Raw genomic sequence first — 24,496 nt, forward strand, 5'->3', positions numbered from 1 at the left:
TGATGTCCAATTATAATCAAATGAATGATGTTGCGACTGTTTTTCTTTAAACCATGCTTTTGTTGCATAGAAGTTCGGATATAATGTTCGCATTTTTTTTTCGTATTTTCGTTATTTTTATGGTTATTGATTGCATTGCTTTTTTGTGAGCTCACTAATAGTTCTCCAGTTCATGAACAGAAATTTTACAGCCAGTCATATGCTCTGATTTGTTGCATGTCCCAGTGTCTATGATTAGGTCACCACATATGGTTGTCTACTCGATCTGGTAGTTATTACCTGCTCAAGCATTATTTAAGACAAACAGGGTATCATTCGACGCCCTGATTACCAAGAAACAACAACCAGCTGATTTTGACGCTTCCAGGATTATGCATTGTATCTTAGGTTTATTGATAATGTGTGGCAACCTTGTTGGTTATTGTCTTTTAATAGTGGTTCATAGCCTATAAAGAGTTTTCGTTGTTTGAGGCTCTTCATTATGAAGTTATTATATAATAAACACTTCCTAGAATTTTGCAAACATTTCCTTTTTTGATGACTTTGTTGAGCCATAATGTAAGCTTTTTCCGATTTAATTTGATAATTTGATTGTCTTAGAAGCCACCTGGAAGGTAAAAACTCGGCCCATTTCCCCGGCTTTCCCCCGGACCTGGGTGTGAGTGTGTGTGTGTGTGGGGGGGGGGGTCGTAGTAACAAATGACTGATGCATAGAATGGTAGTTTAAACAACTGCTTCTCATGGATCATTTGTAGCATAAGTTATTGCATTTGTTTTTCCTTGTCGTTTCAGGCAAGATGCCGTGAAAAACGGAAAAGAAACAATTTTGGTTTGCGGCGGCAGAAAGGGCGTCGAAGTGAACCCGAGCTTCTATCTAATGGAGAGTCAACCCTTGACCATAAGTATTGCCAAACCAATCAAACTACAATTCAGACAGAGGCTGTCAGTTGTCAAGCTGTACAAACTTTTTAAACAATGGAAGATGACCTTAACTAAAGTTGTATAGCCAGAGTGCCATGTTGAGATTGACAGTGACTATGAGTACATTATTGACACTGTAACAATGAATCTGTGCCTTGAAAATGAGTCTGAACTAATCATAAATGAGACAGACATTGCAGAACATGCTGTTCTCAAGTGTGATGCATTTGATTAGTTATATGATGACTTGCGTGAGAAAATTGAACCGACTTTCATCGTTTTGAAGGATCACACCATTCGAGAGTTGGAACATTACAAAACCACAGTCAAAATTTGATTGGTGATAAACAAGGACTATACTGTTGAGTTGTTTTTTCATAACATAGTTGTGGCTGCATCACATAGCATATACTCTGACTTAGGAAATTGAGTTAATATTTTAGATGACATTGTTACACTTGTTAAGAAGCTCAAAACTGCCTTAGTATGTATTGGCTGTCTAAAGCAAGTGTATGTGGAACTTGTTCCATAAGGCAGCTACATCAGCTCCTCAAGTAAACAGAACTTGGCATACCGAGAGGGAAATTGTGGAGGTGAACGTGGCACGTTCTCTTACAACAGTACTGTGCGTGCTGTGAAGTGTGATCTAGTTTTAATGACAAAAACGATCGATGTATTGAATGCAGCAGAGTTAGAGCAGTGCTGAGAAATTGGGAATATAGACGGAAAGAAGTTGAATTTTCAATAAGAAAATCATTTCACATTCCATCAATAAACATTCAAATATGGACAAAACACAGTTAATCCTGAAAAAAAAATGAACGGAAAAATGAAATAAAAAGATTCATGTCGGAAGTGAACAACTTAAAAATACAACTAACAAACATACAGGCTGAGGGACAGACCTTAAGTGATGTTGAGTCTTTTGAACTTTGTGATCTGATGGCAACTTGTGAAGAAGCAAAAGTAAAAACAGCATACCCAGATGAAAATTAATTTCAGAGGTAATTCTGGGAACAACTGTTGAAGGAATCCACAAATAAAAAAAGGAATGAGATGGCATCCAATTATCATTATTTGGTGCTTATATTTTCGGCGTACATCCAACTGAAGTTATGAGGCTTTGCGCCAAAGCGGATTCATTAAATTGCCAACACGCACACCGTTAGAGTTTTCACACTTCACAAAGAGTACAACTGGCATACCATCAGAAACAGTAAAGCTTTTATAAGAAGAAGCGGAAAAAATGGACTGTTTCTAGAGGACTGGAAATCTTGGGTTGGCTTATTGTTTGATGAGATCAGAATTAAGGTAGATCTTGTGAACTGATTGGCTTTGTGGATTTGGAATCGGTTGGCAATGATATTCTTAACCTATAAAATCAATTGAAAAAGACTGACAATTAGCTTAATACATGTAAGTTGTAATGGTACTTGGACTCTCAACTAATCTCAAGTTTCCATAAGCTGGATATGCCACCAATAGTATTACAGCAGACTTCCTTTATCCGATTATTTGGAAAGCAGTGTTGTATGTAGAAAAGTGTGCAAAATTAAAAGTACTATGCATCACATGTGACGGTGCCTCATCTAACATGAAGTTTTTTAAGCTGCATGATGATGACAGAAATGACAAAAGCTACTACACAGTCAATCCCCATGATTTCAACAGAAAGATATTCTTCATATCAGATGCCCTATAAAAATTCAAGAAGACTGGGCACCAACAATAAAAATATTTGCTGGCGGCATTTTGTCAGGTTGTATGAAGAACATTGCCAAGCAAGTGTATATTCCCCATGCCCTAAATTAACACATGCCCATGTCAATCTCAATGCTTTCAGCATAATGGAAGCTTACCTAGCCGCAAAGGTCATCTCCGGAACTGTTGCGAATACCCTTGAGCATACGTATAGGGAAGAAGTTGAAGAAACTGTTGTTTTTCTTAAGAAACTTTGACAAGTACTTCGATTGTTTAAATGTATGGAGTCTGTATTTGGGGAGAAAAAAAATATTGACCCATACACAAGTTCCCAGGATATTCGCCTTAACTGGCTAAAAGGACCCTTTTTAAACTATTTATCCAAACGGCGGGATGATGTAATGAGCCGGGATGGCAATTTCTCACAAAGCCAGAGAAATGCAATGATGCTGTCATAGCAGAACTTGTTTTACTGCAGTGTCCGAGAGGTAATTGTTTTACTGCAGTGCCCGAGAGGTAATGATTTGTTTCATTTTAAAGTAAAATATCTTCAATTTCTACGCTGTATGAACTCAGAGCACAATCTTAGCACACGCTTTATATAAAATATACAAACATCAATAATGTTTCTGCTTCGGAATAAAAATCCTACGGTAGGGGACGCCGCATTGGTGGTAACTCGGTACGATTCGTAACCGGCTTGCATGTGCCCTTGGCTCGGATTTTTGTATGGAATGTTGCTTTATACTTTCTAAGGAAAGTAAAATTGGATGGAATATTACGGTCGTAGAAGAAGCAATGGAGTTCGTCTCCAAGCGGACACCGATGAGGCCCGTGCTGTTCGAAATGAACAAAGACAATGGCTTTATCAGAAAGCACTGCCAGCTTCAAATGTGAGAGACCTTGCTGAAGAAGCTGCTGAAGATGAAAGGGGATATTGCCAGCAAACCGCATCTGTTGGGTCAATTTACCCTACAGTTTGACCAGTTTAAGTAAGTTTGTTAGTTTTCATTAATTCTATTCAACTTTCATATTTATTAAGAAGTTTATAAAATTCAATTATACAAACATCGATGTCAGAAAATTAGCGATTCATTTGGGTGATGTAGTTTGTATATAATTTCTGGTTAATACAATCTGAAGCATTCGAAAATGTGTATCTCATCAGATTCGATCGCGGCATTGCTCTCTCGACCCGCTACCAAACAATCCGGAGAAGGGCCCGGTAACCAACCTCGGAGGATATCTGGATCGGTAATAAAAGGGAAGTGTGCTAAACGGCACCACAATTTGAAAAGCTACCAGGAGAAGTATGGCGCAATAAAAAAGTCGAGGATGGAATGAATCGCCGAAGCGATGGCATACCGATGAGCAAACTTTTACCTGCTCAAACAAAAGGAGCACATACATTAAGTCGCTATATCTCTCCGGAGGTATTGAACCTGCACGCAAAAAATATCGCGGTGCCAAGTTTCCGGATGTAGAATCAGCAATTTTGGAGTGATTCATCAACAATCACGTCACGGGATTGTTTGTCAGAAAATCAGCGGTGAGGCCAACTCTGTTGACTCGACTTCCGGTGATTATGAGACCTGGCAGGTGCGTCAATATTGTCGGAAACGTTTGCAGACGATATATTCAATGCAGGCGAGACTGCAATATTCTTCAAAGCAGGTCTGGTTCCGAATCTCCATGATGAAAGCAACATAATGGATGAAAACGACCCAGATGATAAAATCCCGTGCGTCTCGCCGCCGTCATTGGACCAATAACCATGGACGAATACATCGACATCGACAAGAATATCCCGACATCCGAGAACATTGATGACGACGACATAATCAAGGAACTCCTAGACCAGCGAACAGCAGACAAAGCGGTGTATTTGGAACAGCAGACAGATGGAAGCGAATTCTACTGCATTAACAAACTGGATGGATTCATGACTAAGAAACACATCAATGGAATCAACAGAGTGCAGCAAGACATCACATCATTCTTTAAAAAATATACCGAACGATACTGAGTAAACAATATGTAATTTCAGTGCTATTTAAACATGCCTTTTATAAACTGTGCTATATTCCTAATGCATACATGTGTAATGCATACATGTGCTGTCATTCTATTTTAAAAGTTGTATGCTGTTTTAATTAAGAAGTATGAAAACAAACTATTTGTCAATTATTAAACAGTAAGTCAACAATTTTTTTGGATACGAACGATAACTCAAACCAAGTGTATCGTATTGGTAACGTGTAAATGACATTGCAATATTCACGACTTAGTATTTCACATCATCAATATATCGCGAACGCTATCACTTGCGGAAAATTGTTAATCCGAAACATCGCTATTCCGTATTAAGTAATTTGTTGGGTCCCTTTGATTCCGTATTAACGGTGTTCAATTGTAGTTTGCAAGATCATAGAGTACAACATAAGTATATGGGTAGTATGCCTCGAGTGCGCCAAAATCCTCGATTCGACACATGTTTTAAACGGTACCTGCAAAACGTATGTGAAATGATAAGTGTATTCAGGTCTATGAAAATAGTTTAATTAAGTCATATTAAAAAAGTTGCAATAGTCTAAATATGGAAAAAAATAGCATTTATCTTTCAATACCTTTACTTAAACTAATGACCAATTTTAAATTGAATATAACATCCTGCATGATTTTGCAGTGTTTATGACATGACTTCAACTAGAAATTTGTAACATAACGCACAACAAAAAGCCGCTAATGATTTGAATTATTATCAGTATTTGCAAATGAACAGACTTATTTACACAAGTGCAGACGGTTATGCAATAATATTTCTAAACAGGTAAATCTTACATTTTTCAACAGAGACCAGAACTAATATTCCGACTCCTACTTCAACAAGTCCATCTACTGCATCTAGAACTGCCATGACTGGTGAAGCTTCACGTGTGGCAGCTAGCTTAGGTATTGAGTTTTTTCCGTTTTATTTAAATAAAAAATGTCTTGTTGTAGTGATATTTGATCGCATTGGTACCATTTATGGCATCGTTCATTTGTTTATATTATAAGCAGTGAACTTCTAAACCATTTAATGAACATATAATCAGTGATATTACACATATGTGTCGAAAGAGCAATAATATTTGTCCCATCTACTGGCCCAAGTCAGTTATGATGTACATTTATAAAAATGAGTTGAAATTATCTCCGAAAAGAGGGGTTGAATTGCACTGGCCGTTTGAAACGTGATAACTTTGGCATGAGAATCTTAAATGCCCACTTGAGGGGTTCCAAGATGTACAGCTTACAGCTTCTGGCTTTTAAAACAAATTGAGGCGTGTTGTGGATGTCAGCACTACGTAGTTCTTTGCCTCTGATTATCTTCAGTGTCCCTTATTCAAAAGGAAAGTGATTGCATCGAATCACAACATAATGTCAGTAAGACATTGCAAAGCAACATGTTTTCCCATGAATTCTCACTTCCATGAAGGTATATGATTTGCAAGTTGTCCGGCTTCTACGTGAAAGAGGTCGGGGCAAAAGTTCATCGTAGATCCAAAAGAAGCTGCATGAAGGACATAGTGAAGAATTGATTTAAAAAAACTGCACACTATCTTTCAGACTGCATGGCACTGATGAAAGCATCATCAAGAGGATTTTACTTGCCAACATCCTCCAACCATGCTCGAGTGCCACAGTTTCGCAGGCTCATGCAGATCTACATCCAGGACGTTTTTTTCCGCCTTGATCAGACTAAAGCAGAGGTGACATCTGTCTTTGGGCGTAATCTGGAGACGGATTCGACAAAGAAAATTGTGGGAAAGTTGGGTGGCCCAGTTCGCGGAACAGCTCTTTGGGCAAGCAACATTGACAATGAGGATGGCCAAGTTTTGATGTCAGTGTTGACGGCTGGAGAAGGGCATGGGCTGTGTTGATGACAAAAGGAGTATTGAAAAGGTACAATGCTGCTGCCGCTGAACGCCCCGATGTCCTCTAAGTGGACCGAGACTGCTGACGTTCCTTCTCGGTCAGAACTCTCTTTCACCAGTGATAGGACGTCCCTATTTGCCTGGGCATTTGGAATTTCACGAGGAGAATGTCAGGAGGATGCACTACTGATTCTCATCTGCTGTATGGATTTTTGATGAAAAACATCAGTAGATGCATCTTCGTGTGGGGTAAGTATGATCTGGAAGCTCTGAAGGATGCCACGCGGGGGGAACTGATGTTAAAGCAGGTCCACCTGAATGATGATGTTGATCTGCTTAGCCATATCAGCAAGCAGGAGCATGCTCTTCATTGTCAGCTGACAACTCGCGGGGCAGACACCACTGCCGAATTCATTACCAAACTCCTGGAAGGTTACATTAATGCTAAGAATACCTTTGGTGTTTCATTACTTAGAGCTCAAGTGATGGATATCATTTGGGCAAAACAACAGAAACACATCCCAAGATCCGCCAGGAATTCAGCTGTACTTTAAAACCGGCTGCTTGAAAAAGGGTTCTACAGTGCTGCCAATATTCTGATGTGCCAGAGGCTCCACATCGTTTGATTGTTTTCACTCCCACATGAATAGATTTATTCTAGGTATGTAGAAATTCCCACAAAATGCAATACATGCTCCAATTATTTCATAACATAGTTCAGCATAATTATGAAAAAATGTTTTTCACTTTTTTGTTACCAATAATGCAAGCCATAGCCATAGTATATGCACTAAAAACCTATATTGTTTCTTTCAACTATCCAGGAACACTTGCTAATGATGTGCTTTTCAAAGCATATATTGTCGAGGGTCTTTCGATGTGGAACCAGAATAGGCGTGATGATGCAACCTTGGCTGCCAAAGCTGCGCCAAACAGCTATAGCAAGTTTTTGCGCGGGACCAAAAACCAGCTGAGCGAAGCAGTCCTTGGTCGAAAGATACTTGGATCTGTAGAAGGCACTCGAAAGTATACAGGTATATAATATCAATATAATATTTATGAATAAATTGAGAAGTTCTGGTTTATAAGGTTTTCTGTTGTTAGAAAGATAACTTTTATGAAGTTTGGTGTCATCTTAAATCACAGAATTAACCTTGACCTTCAAAGTATCCCCTTTTATAACAAATGTAGACAGAGATACTGTATAAATGGTTATGTTCGCTGGTCAAAAACTTCGCGAATTGAAGATTTCCGATGTTTAGATGGCAGAAATGTTCGCGAATTCAAACAATATGACTGTGCGTAATATTCACACGTTAAGAAGACGATGCTCGAGTTTCTGGATTCGATAACGATTCCCTACATTGAGTCCGTTAGTGAAATTCTGCGAATTGAAAGGTATGTTGTCAATTTTTAGTAATCAGTTACTCAGGTTTCATAAATAATAATAACTCATCTAAATATAAAGGTATAGCAATCTCAGTTTGATAACAGTTATTTTTGTGCAGTTCAAAACTGTACAATACACATTTCATTTAAAACTGATACGTGGTAACAAAGAAACAGTCGCTATGCCATGCTTTATCACAATAGAGGTGTGAAAACTAATTTGTAGCTTTTGTTTGTTTGTACAAATGTGATCAAGCTGCTCTGGCTATATTTGACGTTTTCAAGGCACACCGCAGTGAGTCCATGTTAGAGAAACTCAAGGCAAATAACGTCAAGGTTGTTTTCGTCACACCGTCATGTACAGATCAACTGCAGCCTCTCGATGCAATTCCAAACAAAATCTTCATGAAATCAATATTTCAGACTTATTTTTATGACTGCGTTGCCTATAAAGTGAAACACAACCAGTCTGTGAACGACATTGACATAAATAATCTTTTGAAAAGTGCGGAATTTAAAAGTTTGATCAATATCTTGCATTTTGCATTTATTAAAACATGTTTGTGTACATAATGTTAGTAATAATATTAGTTTACTTTATTGAATTTATTTGCATTTTGCCAATATCTGATGGCGTGGATATTTACGCTGGTCAATATATTCGCAAATTTTGTCAATTCGCAAACATTTTTACATTACAGTATATGCTTTGCAATAATCCAATTCAACTTAAACATGTATTTAGGCTAAAATAGTATAGTTTTCAAGTTTTCCAGTTATATTGGCAATATCGGCAACACAAGAGCCTTTTGCCATGAACAAGTAACATAAAACATTAGTGAGATGCACACAAAATACAAAAACCAAATGACGACCAAATTAACATTGATTCGGTGGGTTTGGAACAGGAACCAAAGGGCAATAAAAACGGCGACCAATCTAGGAACGGCGACGAGTAGCGGGGCGGGGGGGGGGGCATATGTAAATGCAGTGTCATGGAATATAAATGGCCTTTCACGTGATTAAATATTGTTTTTGAATAAGCTGTGCAATTATGATGTAATATTTTTATATGAATCATGGGGCAATTTAGATTCTTGCTATGATATTGAAGGATATAAATGTTTGTAATTTTACAGAAAGTTTCAACATAAGCGGGCTAAACGATGTAGTGGCGGTCTCATATTATACATTAAGAACTCGATTTACAAGAGAGATGATATAGTTTTGAATAAACACGATACTAATGTGTGGTTAAAGCTATCTAAAGATTTATTTTGTTTGGATAGTGATATATATTTAGCTGGGCTTTACATATTGCAAGAAAATTCGCAAGCATATAATATTGTAAATATTGATCTTTTTCGATTTAATACAACAATATATTGAGACTTTAATCTCAAGGCAGAGTTTTATTAGTAGGTGACTGGAATGCGAGAGTGGGAAATAAACGCGACTATATTGTGTAATAGATTTGTCAATTTTATAGATTACGAAGATTTTGTACCCGATTCTGTTTTGTACAGAAGTTCTTTTGATAATGTTAATAACCAATTTGGGTTAAAATTATTATATTTAATATGTAAATCCACTGCCTTGCGTGTAGCTAACGATCGGTTATTTCATGCGACGGGATTATTTAAATTCATGAGTCACGTGGGATCAAGTGTCATATATTATTTGATTATGAAAGAGTATGATTTTCATTGTATTGATAAGTTTAGTGCCAACAACTTAAGTGAATGGTCTGTTTATTGTTCACTGGCATTTGTTATCAAAACAAATAGTGATGTATGTTTTGTGGAGCCACAATCCGAGTATATAAAAAAAACAATGGGATGACAATTTGAAAAATGATTTTCGCCGTGGGCTGTTTGGCAAATTAATAGATTTTAATTATTTGATAAATAATATTAATATGCAAAATGCCGAAATAATTGAAAATATTGTTCAACATTTTACAAGTATAATTAGAGGCGTCGCAGACCCGTTATATAGTAAAAATGTTCGAGGTAGTAATCCAAATCGTCCACAAAATAGTCATTTTAAAAGGTTTGATTAGTTTGATTTAGAGTGCCGGATATGTATTTATGAGTACTCTCTTAAAAGTATGGGTTGAGTTCATCTGTTTCGAGTAATTGACAAACTAGGATAGGAATATGAATTAAACTGTAATAAAAATGATGTCAGCAGGTTAAGTATATTAGACTATAAACTAGCCTTCAAGCATATGATTAAAATAAAACGTATAATATATGAAAATAAAAAGATAAAAGGAAATAGTAAGGCTAAGACACTCTAAGCCTTTTTTGGAAATTATTTAAAAAGCCTAAAACAGCTCTAGATAATGATTTTAACAGTAATTTTTTATCATTGCAAAATGATATACATTCTGCTGAAAACTATGAGGCGGGCGATTTTACCAACAACCATGATTTTGAAAATTTAAATTGTAAGTTTGAGGAGCTAGCTAACCCTATTACATATGAAGAAATTTTAAAGGTCATTAGATCACTTAAGAGGGGAAAAGCATTTGGAGGCGATCAATTATTAAATGATTATTTTATCGAGTCAGATGGTATTTTGTCTACCAATCTTGTTGATTTATTTAATGTTTTTCTCGATTCTGGTCATTTCCCCCTAGAGTGGTCTAAAGGCATTATCGGTATATCGAATAAACGAATAAACATAAACACCTGGGCAGAAAATAATGACGTACTCAGCGATTCTCAATTTGGATTTCGAAAGGGTCGGTCTTCTACAGATGCTATTTTTTGTTTTCAATGCAATTGTGCAAAAACTGTTATACAATAATTGTACTGTGCCTTTATTGATATGAAACTCGCCTTTGATAGTGTTAATTTAAATAGCCTCGGGTTAAATGTTATATAGATCAGGAGTTGATGGAAAAATGCTCAGAATTGTTAAAAATATGTATGCAAATGTCAAATCATATGTAAAAAAATCGTAGTTCGCTGTCCGAATATTTTGATTGTGTTGTCGGCCTTTAGCAAGGGGAGATAATGTCCCCGATAGTATTTGCCGTTTTCGTTGATGACCTTTAGCTATATTTAGAACGGGATCCGCTATGCGGACTAACGATGGACGACATTACTATTATTTTGAACCAAGAAACCATTGCAGTGAAGTGTCTTAAGGCACTTAATGTACTTATTAACAAGAGATTATTGTCACTGACAATGGATGCTGTTGAGGCAGTTTTAAGATCATGCCATTCAAAGTGTGAGGATAGAGTGTGTTATGACCATGACCTTTGACTATTTAGTCAAAATCCATAGGAATCATCAGCTGGTCACCAAAAACCTAATGTCAAGTTTGAGGACTACGGGTGCAGGAATAGTCAATATTTCACACAGACAAGCTTTTTTCGATCAAGGTCACGGTGACCTTTACCTTTGGCCCGACGACCACCAAAACAATAGGGGTCATCTACAGGTCAGACATAAGCCAAAGTCAGTTTGAGGGCCATTGATGCAGGCATTGTCGAGTAATCACTCGAAACATTTTCGCATTCAAGGTCACTGTGACCTTGACCATATGACTCCTAAAATAATCTAATGATTAGGCACAACTTCCATATCAAGTTTGATGACCATAGGTCTAGGCATTGTTGAGTTATCACTCGGACAAGCTTTAAAATTCTTCCAGGAAGCCTTTGTTTATAATCATTTAATGAAAGTGTTAAAAGGAGAAAAAGCAAGATCGATTTAATGCTAGAATGATTTTCTACATTCTTTTAGGCGGGGAACGGCCTCTTTAGACAATCAATTTAGGGTCGTCTGCCGACATTCAGCTCTTGGGGGATTGACGTTCAGATACATACAAATCATATCTGGAGTATTCAATTCATGATAAAATTGGAATAGGAAAAGTTATTGCACTTAGATGGTTCTGAATGCATTTAAGAGTGAGTATTAAAGTGATCCATTAAATTTATTTTATCCTTTGTTCTAACCGGTGCTGGGGTTACCCCCACTGGACAAGAATAGCAGGAATCACCATGATATTCGGTTCTCAAATGCAGTCATCAGCAAACATTGTTTTGAAATCGCGTTTGTTTATTGTTAAAGAAAACACCGTGTTGTGAGATGCAAATTTGAATTTGTCGGTGTAAAACCATTCTTATGAATAATGTAATGGATTGTTAACTCCCAGTTCTCAAACAAGTTATATTTTTCGGGACATGTTATGTTAACAGTTGCCGGACAATTGCGTGTTAAAGGTTATAACAATGCTGACTAACATGATAATACATCACCAATAGTGAAAAGTACAGATCAATTGATTCAAATAATATAAAAATGAGACAAATATATGCTCTTTATCGACAAATAGCGTTAGCAAAGCTGTCAAAAATGTGGTTTGAATATGTTTTACCAATATCTTAATCTGTGATTAAGTCCCTTTAACAAATCTTATTAGTTTTTAGAAATGGATTATACTGGTAATCGATTTTTAAATTATCTCCAGATGTGTATAAGTATATGATGGTCACCATTTGGTGTTTGTTCAACAATAATTGATAATAAAAGCGACACAACCTCCGCTTTCCCGCAGAAGGCTATCAGTAACGAATTGGAAGGTGGTTATCAGCTGAAGGACGCTTTGACATTGGCATTCGAGTTAACGACGTAGGAAAGAGTATTCTTAATGAAGAAGGTCGATTCATTTATCGACCAAGGCCATCACAGAAGTTTAATTATAACGTATTTAAGGTAACTTTAAAAGCTAGGTACGATGAGCCCATAGGTTGTATTGTTATTCTGGGCAATTTTTAAAACCGTTTTAGACAAAACGGCGAGTACGTTAGACAGAACGCATGTGCATTACAATAGGGAATGGAAACCCAGTGCCTAGGCGAGAGTTGCGAAGCAAAATTGTACACATTGACTGGTCAGTTCGTGAGTGGAATAGAAAGTCTGAGTATCTTCATTTAAATGTTTATTTCTCGCGGACCGATGTCTGACAAATTTTGGTAGAAAAAGCCAAATTGTTTGAGTCTGTAAAAGGGAGTGCATTTCACATAAAAAACTAGCGAAATTGAATACGCTGTTCCAAGGTATAAAGAATGTGCGTACGGGCATACCGAGCAATTTTAATCACAATCCCTAATTTACAAACCAAAATATGCGAAATAATGCACCGTTCAATTTAATCCCTAGTTTCACGTCCGGTCAACAGCAACCTCATTCACCATTTTCAGAACCATTTAGTACTAGGTCGGATTATACATCGATTTGTTTTGTAACGGATTCTACAACACACTATAACGGAAGTCTATAACGAAGATTAATTGTTGGGTACATGCTACTATATTTTCCGTTTATCTAATGCTATAAAAGTTAACCACATTTATCTGAATTTTATGTAGACAGGTTAACTCCACCCCAGCAGTCCGTTTTGTTTTGTCACTTGTGCTGTCCATGCAATTGTCATTCGTTCAGTCTTATGTAATCTTCATGTATGTACAATGTTCTGTATGGGGTGATGTTTTAAATGTGTTTTATATATTTAATTCAAAATTTCATTGGACGATATTTATATCGTCACTGCACCACGCTAACTTTCTCCATTCCTCTAACCACTCCTGATCTGAACTTCAAACTGTAAAGTTTGAAGGTATTTTACTACAGTATTACTCAGTTTATCGCAAAACTATTTATTCTTCTAAATATTATATGTATATCGTATCATATCCTGGCGAGTTATTTTGTTTTATTACACAGATAAAGATTAGTAGATAATATCTAAATAATTATTAAACACATTTGTATTTCTATTATGTTCCATTACACGGGCGTGGTCATTGTATTGTAACCTGTATTATGTATTTTTAACATTGGTCTTGTGTTCTATTCAAATATATTATGTTTTTAGTTTTCTATAATAAATGTTAAGTTTATAGGTTTAAATAACCACAATAAATAAACCAGAACCCCGAGAAGTGTTTAGCATCAGCTGGCTCTTAATAACTGTATATGTAAATCTTGTTAATTTCATTTTCATCGTAAATTATTCGTTGGCAAATGTGCTTATTTAGGAAATAAAATGTGATAGATTACTTCAGGTAGCTTGTTTGAATAAATATTGTCATGAAAATGTTTTATAAATACCAACCTGTCGGATTGGTATAAAATTGTTTAGCTTTGTATTTAAATTGATTGAATAACCAAATTAAACTGTGCTATGTATTTTAATGTTCATATTTTACAAACCATACTTGGATCGGTTTAACTACTTAAACCGACGTCAGCAGCTTTGTTAAGAGATTGCTTGGGTTTCCTGTGGACCATTCACCACCACTCGTGAAATAAGACGGTTCGGTTACAGTTTCAATTGTAATGGCCAAGGTCAAAAAGCACGTAGGTGTCCGTTCAGTCAGCCAAAACAACAATAGTCAGTCCATACAGATATGTTCTTAAGAAACAAATGTGCAACCAATAGAAGCAAAGTTCTAGATATCAGTTCGAACAAGACTACAACGTCCGTTAAAAGACTCAATATGAATTATCCAGTGTTGCAACGAACATTTTACAATGAAAATAACGAACGGGTCTCCGCTAGGCAGAATCACAACAATTGCAACATTCCGTTGCAAAACAAACAACCGTTGCTTTGGAAAGGGCGGGAGTAATACTTCGATGTTGTTAAGAAGATTATCAAGGTTTTTAAGCATTTAAGCATTGCAAATACTATTTTTGTTTTTATTTTACTTTTAAGACGGTTTTTACTTGACTTGTTGAATTGAAATTATGTACCATAATAAAGAAAATATATCGAGTAAAAGATGATTACCACTACAATATCATTTTGCACTTTTCACTGTATTTTTTCAGTACGTTTACATAAGTTGTTCAAGCTTAAATCTTGCCACTTTGTGTACATTGTTTTCACTTTTTCTTGCATAATTTGCTACCGTTTTGGTGGTCGTGGTTGTTGTCTAGCACTAAATGTATTTTTACTATTATACATAACACATCTGTCTTCTTTCTTTTCAGCCTTTTCACATGCTGCCACATCCTTCCGCAATTGATCTCTCATTCTATCGACTATCCTTTCAATTTTAGAACCTTTGTTAAACTCCAATTGGCGGAGCACATCATAAGGTAACTTTGACCGTATCATAGCAACAAAAACATGCTGGTTCACATTTTTTTCCAGACTTCTGGGTTTTGAATATGTCTTTCGACATTATCTACAAACATCCTCAAACTATCAACATTTGCATTCGGTGCTGAGATATTTATCAATTTTCTGTAGTGTAACTCCACTTAGTCTTGTTTATTGCCAAACCTTTCTTTTAATATAGCTATCGGTACATCATATTTTTCTTTTGATAAGGCCAAACCTGCAATAACTTGCCTAGCCTCACCTACAAAATTTGTTTGTAGGTAATTGAACTCCTCAATAGTTTAGAGTTTTGTATTTTTCATTCAAAAGCATCAAAAAACTGAGTCCACTTCACTTTGTTTCCGTTAAACGTAACCAATTCCAGTTTTGGTAGTATAACTGAATTTGTATTTTGTTTCTCCTTTTGTTCCTCTTTACGTAATTGATAATTTTGATGTTCCATTTGTCTGAACATCAACTCTTGCATTTGGTGTCGCAATTGAATCAGTTGTTGGTTTTCTTTTTTTTCTGAAAGACCTTTTTGCGTCCTCTTTTTCTCTTTTTTCACTTTTTCCTTCAAACTATCAATGAATTGCTCTAAATCTATTAATTAATTTTCAACATCATGGAAACTTTTGAAATCTTCATCTACTACATGTTCCATATATTTCTGTACCTGTATCCCTTAAAGCACTCAAACATTTAATTTTCTAACTTTCATCTGTATTTCTTTAATAACTTTGAAGTTTTATTGGCACTGGCGACATACTTTACAATATAACTTCTTTGCACTGTCAGGCTCTTTACTAAGTGTGTTGCGATATCTGGTCCTCACAGTTTTAAGAAAGGGTAAGTGAGCCATTGTTGCCTTTAACACACTGTTACAGAAGCAAATGATTTGGTAACACTTACATTTCACAACACATCAGTTACATCAATTTTTATACAAATCTTTTATTTGAGCATACCAAGCAACTCAGTTATGCGTTTGTTTATTAATTCTATATACCCCAGTTATGTAAGTTAGGTTCATATCTGGAAGAAGTTTCTTAAATGTATTTATTTTATTCCAATGCTAATTAAAACACTTCACACTTTGAATCCCCGATACTATTCCGGGTTCCGGCACCAAACAATGTAGCAATGTTTATATTTGTCTTTATATAAGACTGAAATTAGACACCTTTAAATCGCTCGAACCGGAAAGATAATTTTGTTTCGTATAACAACAAAGTAACTGAACGAAATAAACATTTCAACTGTCTTTATTGTCCTATTTTCTTAAACACGTTTTGTAAGTATCAATATAAATCCAAAAGAACATCCAACTTTGTTAGTTCAAATACCGAAAGAAGAAATTGGACTAACAATCTGGTCTTCCTATGCTTCAGTAAATATAGTAACAAGTTACAATAATTTACCCGGGAAACACGTTGAATACAATAGATGGAAACCCCGTGCAGTTACAAAACCACGTGAAGTTCCGACAGGGCAATAAAATACATCAGACTACGGCGGAGATAAATCAATTAATCTTGTGATATTTACGACAAATGCAAACAAAAGTGAACATTCAGCTGAACAAGGCATTTAACATAACATAACATAACAAAGTTTATTCAGATGTAAGCATGTACAGCTTATTATTATCAATAACACAATTTTTCAAATATACATGTATGTAAATGGTATGCAGTCAAACAATAACATAGATAATGATAGAAACACAGAAAACAAAATAATAAGTTACTTGGTATGAGAGTGTATAATGCAAAATATAACATGTCACACAGGAATTTAAATGTTTGACAATTGTTGATCGGATAGAAATTGCCAAGAATTTATTCCTGTTGGATTACCGATTTAATTACGACCATGGATTACACCGATACACGTAGCAGAGCTTGTCAGGAACATGCAACAGGTATGATTATTTTGTAAAAACACAATTCAGTAAAATTTATCAAACAGATAAAAGGAAAATATCAATTTCATAAACTTATGACATGCAGTTGACCAGTTTAGAAATCGCTATGGCTGAGTGAGATATTGTCACTGAAAAGATGGATGGGGTGTCTGTGAGCCACAACCATGGCTGAGTGAGAGGTTTTGACTGAGATCAAAGGATGGGAACACCTTTCAATTATCAACACGCTGGTTGAGATATTAAAACTAAAACGATTTACAGGAATTGTGTGACAGGTGCACTCTTGTGCCATGCAACACCACTTTTTTGTGACAGTTTGTTTTTAAATTAAGAAGTTGGACGAGAAGGGTGCGGGAGGGGTATCCACTCCTGCCAAGTGAAACCATGGCGGAGCGCGAGATTATGACTGCAAAGATAAATGGACGGTTGCAGTCCGACACCATGATCAAAACATGGGAACACCTTTCAATTACCAACACGCTGGTTGAGAGATTGAAACTAAACAGATATACAGAAATTGTGTGACAGGTGAACTCTTGTGCCATGCAACACAACTTTTGTGTGACAGATATGTGGACGGTTGCGGTCCGACACTATGGCTTTGTGAGTGATTGTGAGTGTAAAGATGAATGATTTTGCTTGGATCCACAGATTGTGCGAAAGATTGTAAATAAATAGTGCGGGGTGACCCCTCGTGCCAAGCAACAATATGGGGGATGAGAGATTATGACTGAATATATTGAGAGGGAACTAGTGGGCTGACACCATGCCATCTAATACCGTGTTTGTGTGACAGTTTTACTCAAAAGTTAGACGGGAAAGGTGCGGTAGGGTTGTCCCCTCATGCCAAAAAACGGTATGGCTGAGTGAGAAATTGTGATTGAAAAAAGTGGTAGGATGGGTACGGACCAACATCATGGCCATTTCAGATATTCAGAAAATAAGGATGGACAAGGTGTCAACACCTCTCAACAAACAGCAGGGGTGACAGGTATATATATACCTAAATGGCCGTCAACGAGTCTTTTGACAATTGTGTTTTACTATGGCAGACTCCAGACGTCCACCATCCTAGAAAAATAAAGCTCCTTGCGCTGAGAATCCTCGCGTCCAAAATTTTGCTGATTGAAAGAAAAATGGGCGGTGGCTGGGTGATGGAGTTGCTGTGGGCCACAGATGGTGTGAAACATTGAAACTAAATAGTATGTCCAGGGTGTGGGGAAGGCAACCCATCCCGCCAAACACCACCATGTCTGAGTGAGAGTTGCCATTCCCTTTCCAGGAAACAACATGCCTTGGTTAGAGAATGCAGTGATTATTTTGGAATAATTTTTACCGCCTGTGCCTTGCAAATTTGGAAAAAGAGGACTTTGGGAAAAATACAAAATCAGGCCAAATCAGCTTATATATATATATATATATATATATATATATATATATATATATATATATATATATATATATATAATATATGTTTTAACTTTTTTATGCATACCTTATGCTGTGAAAGAATAAGTCTTGTCAAGATTTTGTTTATATTTTAAGAAATTAATTGCTTTTTTATTCATTGACGTAATCTGCATTTATCAAATTGGAAAAAAAATATAAAATTTCGGCAAAAAATGGACAGTTTTCGCAAGGGGAAACAGCCGTTACAAGGCAGTGAATTGCACCAAAAAATTCACTGTTAGGATATGTCAGATAAGCACAAATTTCAAACTTTTTTTCTGTATTTCAGAATGCATCCATGCCACCTGTTTTTTTACTTTACAGCTGTGGACTGATATTCAGCAATGCAGGTATTGCCATGTTATGTTTAACTGGAGGCAATACGTTTGGAAATAAACCAGACTTTTGTCAAGTTTTCCCTGAAAGAAATTAGAGAAGCTTCTTAACATATACAATTGCCAGTATGTTACTTGCTCTTTGATATGTACATTCGCCTGTTATTACATCAGTGTTTATTTCAATATTGTGCTCCGATTGGATTAGCGTGTCGGCATTTAACCATTGATATCGAGTTTAAATATCAGCTATTCTTAATCATATAAGCTCATTTATATACTGTTTGTTTCTTTCCTAAATGAATTTCTTTCATGTTGTTTGTCAACCGTTTTTGGTGCAGCTTTGAAATAATATCATTTTCTAATGAAACTGCTGACTTGTATTGGTCTTTGGTCTTTATTGTTCATCTATTCGCACATTTTGTTTGCTCTTTTAAGCAAACATTACATTAATTGCAAACAGGTATCAAAACTTACTTTGCATATGATTTACAGCTTATGAACAAGAAAAACATTTACTTTACAATCACAGCAACACAATGAGATCCCTTTCTAAAGAAATATTGCTACTTTTTGATTAATTCTTTAATTCATACAATCAATAATTCATGAAATATTCATTTATTTGAAGTTTATACATTGAAAAACTTGACATTTCTGAAGGCAAAAGAAATAAAAAGTGAGCGGGTTACATTGAAATTAGAACTTTTCCCCTTTATTCATTAAAGAAAAAACCTAAATACACTCAATGCCTTTAAGCAGATATACCATTTTTACAACTTTTTTATTTTTTGTCTTGGAAAAGGCAATTTTTTGCGTAAATATCTGCAAACAAATCAGTATGGATTGCTGACAAAAATCAAATCGTAAATTTTCATATTTCAAAAATTAATGTTTTATGGCTGAAACCGTTACTAAAGGTTGAAGAAAAATGCATAAATCATCAATTTTTGAACAAATATAAAAATCTGCGATCTATTTTTTTGTCAGCAGTCTTATATAACTGGCTTATATGGATTTTCGCAAAAATTATTTCGTTCCGAGACAAAAAAAATAATAAAAAGTTGTCAAAACGTTCAATCTGTGAGTGTGTAGATTTAAAAACACTAATTTATTGTTTATTTCTATAGTCAGCTTGGTTGCTGAAGCCACACAGGAATTTTCAAGGACAAGAACCAATCCTGGTCAAAACGTGGTCTTGTGATGGAATTTCAAATACCGTTCTCGGCAAGCATTTCCGAGGAAGGAATACCATCTTCAAGTTAGAAAGAATTTTAAGCATATGTGACCAGTCACGGGATTTTTTGCCCGAAACCACTTTTTGGGCGAAAATGAGATATGAGTAATTTCTGACAGTCCTATTCTTTAGGATAAAAGAACTGAAGAGAAAATTCAAAAATTCCTATTTTTAACGAAATAATGACAAAAACTAGAAGGGCACTTGTTTAAGAAACAGCTGGAAATTCGGTGAAGTTCAAGAATTTATTGAAACATTTGTATTCACAGATGCAATAAATATGCATTACTACTATATACACAATTCCCACATTATAACGACAACAACATATTTTCAAAACCATTCTCAATTATTATTGATAAAATAAATTAAAATTAATTGGTTACCATGGCAACCATTATTGAAAAAAGGCATTTTGGGGTTAAATTTGCATGTAAATATACAATAAATGTCATCTGAAGCATTCAGTAATAATTGATTTGTTAATTGATATCCTCAAACCTTATTGTACCTGGTGTATGTATTTGACAAATGTCAGAATAAATAAAAACTGTTCGCCAAGTACCGTAGTTTATTGGAAACTTTTCACAATAAATTTACATTAGGTTGTAACTTGCACCTTATACAAACCAATGTATATCTGGAGGTTAAAGGATGTAACCACTGAAATTTACTATACTTTATCTTATTTGAATGGTCTTTAAGGGTTTGTTTTTATCCTGGTTACCATGGCAACAGGCACAAACATGATTATAATCACACCAACTTTACCAATTTACCTCAAATGTGATCATTGTATAGTTATTCATTGCTCATAAAACATGAAATGGTGGTTAATATACTCTTAATTTAATAAACATAACAATACTGCATAATTTACACTATTGTATAAAAAGATCAGTTAATAAATGGGCACATTTACAAAATGAAAACAATTAATTTAACATACTAACTACTTAGCATGTACACATCATTATGTAGTTTCAAGAAGTTCAATTGGTCACATAGTACATGACAAATGGTATTCTTGATGCTTATTCATAGGGTAAAAGTTAGAGCTAAAAATGTTTATAGGGTTCAGGAAGGTTTTTAAAATGAAGATATTGAAGAAAAACTGAAAGGTTGCTAAGGTACAGACTGTGAAGTAACTAATTTTGACAAACAATATTATAAATGTCTTTAACTCAAGCATTTATAGGCTTCAACTGCCAGCTTTTTTAAGTTTGTATTTATAATTGATAATCATATAGTGGTCTCCATTATGGCAGAAGAGTTCTACAAACAAAAGAGTGGGTGCAGCACCCTTCCATCACTCATTTGCTAAAACCGCAGTTTATCACTCGAAATCACTGGTAGCCTTATTTCACATAAACATGTTTCTATTGAATAAATAATTGTCAATAAAAATTGATACACGTTTTCATCAGCTCAGTAACGGATCATTCTCAAATCTTAGATTTAGTTTATAAAGATCACATATCAGTATACTGAAAAGTTTTTTTTCCAGTTATTTAAGGGATCAGAGCCTTTTTGCATCAAGTCCTTTTAGTTGGATGCGTTCAGGGTACTCTCCATGGAAAAACCATTGTTGTAGGCTTGTCAATTTTAACTTCAATCTCACTGTCCTTGACATGCTCTCTCATGAATTCACTCACTGGGTTGTCAGCTGAAGTTCTGCAAAATAATGTTCATATGTACAATACTAAGTGTTTGGAATAAATTATGCAAATTAACTTGAACATCAAAACTCACATCTGAATATGTGGAAATAATGACTAAAATTATTTTTGACTTCTGTTCATAGAATTACAAAACAGGCAGTGATACTGTCTGTAATACTTTTGTTATACCTGAAGTGATGATATTTCCTCAAGATTGGAATGGACTTCAGGGGTCACTTGGTGTACTCCAACCAGTCAAAGAATATAACCAGTTTGCCAAGGTCATCAATCCACAAAGGATGTGTGCTGCCTCCATTTGGTCTAAATAAATAAACATGTTGTTTATATTATGATATAATACCTATTGTTTTAACACAAGCTTTCTTTTAGTTTTACATAATAAGGTATTATAACCAACTTAAGTGTTTAAATAAAGTACCAAACTTCAATATTTTTATATATACAAAATCCTTTAATATGACTTTAAATCAACATTTAAAGCACCAAAATTAAAAAACAAAAACAAAAAAAAACAAACAACATTCTTACAACTTACCTTTGACAGACCAAATCTCAGACAGGACTGAACTTTATTTCACCTGCTTCCATTTAAGTTAATGCTATTTCTCTATGTAGCCCCTTCAGAATACATCAGACCCTTAAACATAGAATTACATACAATTTATTGAACTGATTGCCTTTAATCCATGCCATTTAGAGAAGTAAGTGAACAGATTTAAGCCAGAACTATTTCTATAAGACTAATGAGAATTCTGATTACTTGTATTGAAAAAATAATAAAAGTTACATTGTCTTGTTATTCTAATATTCTCATGTGTCAATATGCAGTGCATGTACTTCAACCCTGTTTTTGTAAATCATACCCAATGACTGCATTGTTTTTACTCTGCCCAACACAGTTGTCAACGTGCAGGTATGCAGATTCTTCTCCATATGGATGATGTTGAAAATGAGGTACCACACCATTGGCCAAATAATAGCTAAACCCTTATCACTGAGATAAATATCTGAGAACCTGAAAAAAACAAAAACACTTTGAAATAGAAAAGCTATTATTTTATGTTCAAGTAAGAATTTTGAATTAAGGTGATATAAAATATTTTAACAAGGGCGCTGCAGAGCATATGTGAGTGCTTCTCTGTTTTTTCAGTGAATCTACAAAATATATAGGTTTTCCATTAACCCTATAATAATTTAGTCAGATGGCAAAACTGTATTTACCACTCAATTTATAATAAAATTTACCATATGATTTACAGACACTTCAAAGCAGGGCCCTCTTGCTGTGCCTAGTATGGATAGAATACCTGCTCTGCATAGTCAAAGCTGTAATGGGTTGTTGTTCTATGTACAGCAGGTGCTTGACCTGAAATTTCACATTAGAGCATGATGTTCTAAAAATATGTATTTACAGAAATACAAATCTTTAACTGTTTATAGTTGGGGTGATGCCCTGGCAGATCAACATGTTAATAATATTGCATGCCAAAGAAAGTTCCTGGCAGTCTGAATGTCATGCATACTTAAAAAGCAGTTCTCTAATTATATAAAAACATTTCCCCCAATTGCATCAGTCTATTATTTTCATCATTATAGAAATTTATTTCAATTTACCTGAACCTCATGAGATGGTTTGTTATACACATCAATCAACATTACTAAAAAAAGTTCATCTACAAATTTAAATTCATCTTCAACATTGCTAAAAAGACAGTTAAACTGCAACTCAAAATTAATTCGTAAAATCCATCAATAATTGTATTGATAGTTGGCTGCGGTGAGATGATGAAAAAATGCTTATTTCCTTTTTCAGTCATCATAAGTATGCAAAAAGAAAATATCTGCTGGATTTTGTTTCTGTTTACATGTTCAATGTCAGACTGTCAAATTTCACTTCCGCTTTCTTTTCCTTCGATTAATTTCCTTCCATTTGACCGAATTTAGAATACATTGTATTAAATTAAAGATGTACACATTCGTAAAATTATATGCTTAAACAATGAAAACAATTCTACTTACCTAAAAATTCCTAATTTGATGTAAATGTCTTTGGTTCAGCTCGACCTACATCCTCTAATTTAGGTTAAAAAATAGCGCATGACAACTACGGGAGATAACACCGAAAGTAATATACAATACGAAAGAAAGTGGTTAAAAAACACTATTTCTATGAACATTACATTTTAAAGAATATATTTGACTGAACAATCTAGGGTGACAAAATGTTTAATGGTTCTTTTTACGATAAATACTTCGTTTCTTTATTATTCTTTACGCTTCAACTTTGCGCACGTTTTTCTCGAAATCGAGGCCAAAAGTCTCATGACGCGTCACATATATATGTAAAAAGCTACAGAAACATGCTCAGTAGCAAAAAGTTTAAACATAAACCCGGTTTAGTGGCAATGGGCAAACGCCAAAGACGTAGTATAGCAACCTCGTTTATAGAAACGTTGCAGAACATTGCCAAAAAGCTATATTAAGAACTATCTAAGATAAATTTGAGTGAAGGATCCTGGCATATTATGCGGTCTAAAAACTCATGAGTGATTAATAATTCAGTAATATAAATTACGTGAATGAAATCAAAACTGAGTGATTAGAAAAATGTACTACAACCTTTGTATAAAAAAGGTCTTCAACATGGCTAAGATTATGTAAACAAAAAACTACCGATCACAGTCTCTGTAAAACTGGAAATTATGACAACATCAAATGTAAGTGCGGAGCGACTTTTTACAGCTTCCACACGGCACTCACAAAACTGCTGTAAATATCAATATATATGCAAAAAGCTACAGAAACAT

At 35.0% G+C, this 24,496-nt stretch overlaps 1 long non-coding RNA gene and 1 pseudogene across 2 annotated transcripts; one reads left to right on the forward strand and one right to left on the reverse strand.

The window, feature by feature from the left end:
- The first annotated feature begins 248 nt into the window (after positions 1–248).
- On the forward strand, positions 249–2,250 carry LOC128234386 (uncharacterized; annotated as a pseudogene).
- Positions 2,251–20,238: 17,988 nt separating this feature from the next.
- Positions 20,239–23,798, reverse strand: LOC128235053 (uncharacterized). 2 transcript variants are annotated; one of them, XR_008261109.1, is made up of 6 exons: positions 23,709–23,798; positions 22,935–23,055; positions 22,553–22,704; positions 22,225–22,326; positions 21,858–21,989; positions 20,239–21,681 (listed from the first exon to the last, which is right to left on the reverse strand). It is a non-coding gene; the product is annotated as an uncharacterized LOC128235053 (long non-coding RNA). The 2 variants fall into 2 exon arrangements; XR_008261110.1 differs by lacking the exon at positions 23,709–23,798 and adding an exon at positions 23,304–23,617.
- Between the last annotated feature and the right edge of the window lie 698 nt (positions 23,799–24,496).

This window comes from Mya arenaria, chromosome 5 (assembly GCF_026914265.1).
Source record: "Mya arenaria isolate MELC-2E11 chromosome 5, ASM2691426v1".
NCBI lineage: Eukaryota > Metazoa > Mollusca > Bivalvia > Myida > Myidae > Mya > Mya arenaria.